The 5,333-nt window shown below is 38.8% G+C and overlaps 1 long non-coding RNA gene across 1 annotated transcript; it reads right to left on the bottom strand.

The window, feature by feature from the left end:
* Positions 1-1,795: 1,795 nt before the first annotated feature.
* LOC124168079 lies at positions 1,796-5,105 on the bottom strand. The gene is made up of 2 exons (XR_006866835.1): positions 4,831-5,105; positions 1,796-2,339 (listed from the first exon to the last, which is right to left on the bottom strand). It is a non-coding gene; the product is annotated as an uncharacterized LOC124168079 (long non-coding RNA).
* Between the last annotated feature and the right edge of the window lie 228 nt (positions 5,106-5,333).

Below are 5,333 nucleotides of genomic sequence, written 5' to 3' on the forward strand. Positions count from 1 at the left end.
TCATCAGGAAGATTTTCCTACAGTCATTGCTTTTAAGTTTCTCGCAATCGCAGTAGCATTATTAAGCCTGAATAGCACGCCCTATCGTGACGCGTAAAAGAACAGGCGCCGAGATGTCCATTCAAATTTCGCGGCAGCCTTGGACCACTGGCATAGATGGCACTGATGTATCAAAACCTATACGCATTATCCTTATGGGCATGATACTAATATATCAGGTAGGTCGTTCCCGAGGACGAAAATGAGACCGTTCTGCGCATGACGTCACGTGGAGAGCAGTTAGTGGCGGAGCATTTGAAAGTAACTCAAGATTACGAAGGCTACTTTCGCTCCGCATTCGAGATTTGCTTGGCAAATCTTTCTCTCTCGCGTGCAAAATTAACCTGAGAGAATCTTGAAAAGCCATTTACACGGGGCAAATGATCGCACTATCTGACGTGTGTACGAATTCGCAGTCAAAATTGTGTTGTTTAAAGCGGTGAATTTTTAAGGCCTGGTTACACGGTACATTAACACGTACAAGTTATTGTCTGTTTACGTGAATGATTTTTGTGGACCGGAACGGAACATGTACGAATGCATGAACCAAATTAGAACAGGTTCTACTTTCTGTGCATGCATTCGCACAAGCTGGGTTGTTACACGGTACATTTTCGTGTACATTCACGCGTTCATACATTTAGACATTAACCCGAACGTGTTAATGTATCGTGTAACCAGGCCTTTAAAACTAATGCGAGAATGCTTAGTGCATTCAAGCAATTGCATGCCATAATGAGAAATTACAGTTCCAACCTGCGCAATTACGTCCCCCGTTCAATACGACCTTAAGTCATGACGTTTCGCATAAATACTATAAACCCTATGGCGGTTTGGGTGAAATGAAGCTGGAAAGAACAAAAGATATACCAACTCGTACGGAATCACCTCAGAGAAACTTCCTATTTCGAGACATGGGCGTACCCAGCGAGCCCCCCCCCCCCCCCCCCCCCAATAAAAGCAAAAATCGCAAATTTCTTTGAGGAAAATAATATTTTTTCAAGCAAATAATTTGAAAAACCAATAAGGAGCTGTTACAGTTTCCGTAAATGTTGATTTCATTCACCTGTTCCATGCTTAAATCTTACCTAAAACTTGAGCAACCATGGCTTTTAAGCATCTGCAGGGGGGACGTGCCCCCATACCTCCCTGAATCCACCTATGATCGAAGCAGCATCTTCCTTATCAAATCCACCCAAGTATTTGCTACATTCATTCACTGTTTGGGGCACTTACCTTAATTTTCACAATCCTGTACTCTGCTCATCTGAAATATCTCATCATCATGATATATGGGGAGGAAATGATGTTTTAAATTTCTATAAGTCACTTGGGAAAGTCAGCCTATTTAGGGACCTTACACCTGATATAATAAATAGAGGTAATAATATAGGTTACACTCAGGCAGTGGCGTAACTATGGGGGTGGGGATGAGGGGATATATGCCCCCCCCCCCCAAAGCCTCAGAAAAATTAAAAAAATTATTTGAAAATCTTGTCTGGGTTTGATATATTATAACTGCATCTGCTAAAAGTTAAATTTTAAGTGCCAAAATGATGTAAAATGCATTTTCAGGCATGTAATTTTTCAAAAATTTTCCTGAAACCACCGTTTCCTGGGAGGGTAGCCCCCAGTACCCCCCCCCCCCCTAAAGCTCCCTCATCCCTATTGAGCATATTCCTAGCGGCGTATTCTATAAGCATATTCCTAGTTACGCCACTGTACCAGGAGTTCAAAAATAAAATAATACAGGATCGACAGTTTTGATATTTTATTCACTGCACACAAATATTTAAAACAAATTTTACAAGATTAGTCTAATGAAAACCATTTACAAATACAGTAGAATCCTTTTTGTTGAGTAGCAATTCATAGATTTCGACAATCATTTGAATCAACCACAGTGAACTAAACATTAAATCGGGCAAAAAAATCTTGAGCAGGAAAAATCTTTACAACCTTAAATGCGGAAATGCTAAGTAAGGATAGTATTTACATTGCTCGGATAGGAATGAATCAGGACCCCAAAAAATAACCTGTACATGTGGGAAAACATTAAATGCTCCTGTGGGATGTCTGCAAACAACAAAGAATCCACCAGCTTTCTTTAGGCCCTTTTGGTATGGCTTTCCCTTCTTGATGTAGACATACCTTTTTCCTCAGATGAGAAAGGTAACAAAAGGGTCGGTGTAGCATCATCCCTCAGCTTTCTACTATTCTTTGGCGAATAGCCTAGCAGAGTTTACTGAAGGCTTTTAAAGAATGAAGTCTCGTCAAAATGAACCAACTGCAGATTCGAGCTGAAAATGTATTTTTTTTATAAAAAAATATGAATATACATTACTCTAAAAAGTAACGAAGGATTTTCAAAAGAAATGCTTTCTATCGTAGACATCAGAAGTTAAGATATTCATTATTTACCGGGGTAGTTCACCATGTAAGGCTTCCTATCATCGTATAGACCTCTGGACACCTATCAAGGTAAAGACTTTTCTGAAAAGTACGCGTAAATATTAACCTAAGTGGTATAACACTTTGGCCATATAATCTTGCATTTTTTTATTTCGAGCATTTAAAATAGCTGTCACTCGCCATGCAAGAAGAACGTAATTCGCACCACTGCCATCTTGAATGACGTCAGCTCATGCAATAGTGTTGTTCGCGTCCGTGCGCATTACTGTAGAGGAGGTAAAGAATTAGTGATATTGTGGATATAACGCCGTTTTTGTTGTCGTACGTTTTTCGTCGATTTGTCGAAGCGCAGCTATAAGTACTGCATTGTGCCTATGTGCAGTAATACTAGTGGGAATGCCTCAAATAAGTATTTTCACACGGTCCCCCAAGACGGTGAACGACGAACTGTTCGGATGAAAAAGTGCCGACGAATTTCAGTTTCTTGATTTATTGGTACTTACTAAGAAAACTCTAATATCATTAACTGAAGTAATTCTCTCTTGAAACTAGGGAAAGACTGGAGTTAACAATGTTAGAGTAACTCGAATATATGCTTTCAAAACCAAATTAATAAGTACCGTAGAACCCTATAGCTCTTTGATAGGTAACAAATGTAATAATAATAAGCGGATAGTTTTATCTCCTATATTTTTGCTGCAGGTAAATAATGTAAGGAACAGCAACAGAAAAAGGGGAATCTTTTATCCCATTAAGTTACTTAAGAGTGAAATTTTGAGCAAGTGGGCTACTTCGAAGAAGTTCCATATTATATTTTCCACACTTCAGGAAATACTAATTGTTAGGTCTATTAAATCGGAGACTTCACCGCTTAAAAATTTCATCAGGTTGTTCTACACAAATAAATAACGGGAAAATTTATTTACCTTAAAATGCCAAATAAAAAAGATACAATACCACTTAAGAGTAAAGTCTTCCGTACCCAAACTGGCTATATACAATCCTTACACGAAAGAGTCACAACTTCGCTTTCGCCGCTCTCCTCCAAAAGACGGGCTTCAACAACATAGGCCTTCAATCGAACCTACGAATACGAGCACGGACGTTGCATTCATTTTTATCACGCTTAACTTGCACGTAACCTATAGCATCATCGCCGTATTCTTCTCGTCCGACTCTATGCGAAAAAAAAGGATTCAGAAACGTTAACATCAACTAATACCCTAAGAAAATCAATTTCCAATCGTGGCAATATACTCACCTAGCCATCTTCACTCCCCGGGTCTCAGAATTTATGTAGTTACTATTTCTACTTATGAATGTAAAAATTGAGGCAATTGAAATTTTAGGCAAGTTTCTCGCGTCTCCCTTATCGAAACCAGGATCCATGATGCCCACTGAAGCAAAATAATATCCCTAGTAACTTTTTCACTCTTCGGAAAAGCACGTCACGGCGATATTATGTACACTTCGCAAAGAGAAACGCTAACGAAGTGCCGATCCGTGCTGAAGACCTTGCAAATACGCCGAACCCCCATGAATTTCATGGGACCGCCGCATGGTTGCATGAGCTGACGTCATATTTCCGTCAGCCAATGGAAATACGTATTGAGGTGGGAGTGTCTGCTGATGAGAAAAGCTTCCTTTTCTTGCGATTAAAAAACATTCCATGGAAAATTATTACATATAATAAACGTTTTACGTATATATTTATCCTTATTGATTTTTTAGAACATATTTGAAGGCAAATTAAAATTTTGTCCAGAGGTCTCCTGCTATTATATACGATTCTTTGATTGTAATAGCCTTGCACCCTAGTTCAAAGTTATGTATTTCCTTATGTGTTAAACCAATTTTTCTTGCTAATTTTGGTAAAATGAGAGGTCTACGTTACATCTATTTTGGAATACAAATAACTCCCGTGATATTAACGAAAGAACTTCATTACTAAATGTTGCTTTAGTAAAACATGATAATTTCTGGGCAAAAGTTTTCAGGCTCTGACGTTCACACATGAAAAACTTTGAAGGGCTTAATTACATTATATATTTTCATTTTTGCCCAAATTTCCAACTATTAACGTCTATCCACAATGCCTCACTTCAAATTGTATTTAACAACTAATTCAAAGGTATAATACTTAATAAACGGGTCGCAAAAGAGAGAACTACTAAAAAAACATACCTACCACTTATTATCGCGTGAATAGTAATTGGCAATTGTCGGCTAAGAAGGACACTTTTCCATTAATGCCCGTGCTTTTCAAAAACAATTTCCGACCTCATACACGTTCGTTTCAGCGGTAACAATCGAGGATATCAACCAAATACTCAAAACTAAAAAAATGCATTAAAACAAGGACTCTCCGCTCTTACATACCCGTATTTAAATTAAAGCTGTCCTTTCGCCGGCATGCATTTACCCACTTCATCTTCATGTTGTTATTTCTAGGAAAACGAAAAAACTTGAATTTTCCATTTATGCGGCTGTTGTTACTTCCAAACACAGAACATAAAGACATTTCGATTCAAGAATCGCTGTTTTCACAACTATAAATCTCCTACAACACAGTGTATCACTCTCAAACGCTCTCAACACGGCCACTTTGCTCTCCACACTACGTCACACAATCGAAACTCACGAGTATCGATATGTGACGAAATGCGCAACGACCTAACTGATATATTAGTACCATGCTTATGGGTATGTCGCCCCCTTGATGCAACCATGCGGCGGTCCCATGAAATTCATGGGGGTTCGGCGTATTTGCAAGGTCTTCAGCACGGATCGGCACTTCGTTAGCGTTTCTCTTTGCGAAGTGTACATAATCCCAGCTAGCACATTATAAGTCATTGAGATAAGGTGAAAGGAAGAAATAAGGA

Source organism: Ischnura elegans, chromosome 11, assembly GCF_921293095.1.
Source record: "Ischnura elegans chromosome 11, ioIscEleg1.1, whole genome shotgun sequence".
Classification (NCBI taxonomy): Eukaryota; Metazoa; Arthropoda; class Insecta; order Odonata; family Coenagrionidae; genus Ischnura; species Ischnura elegans.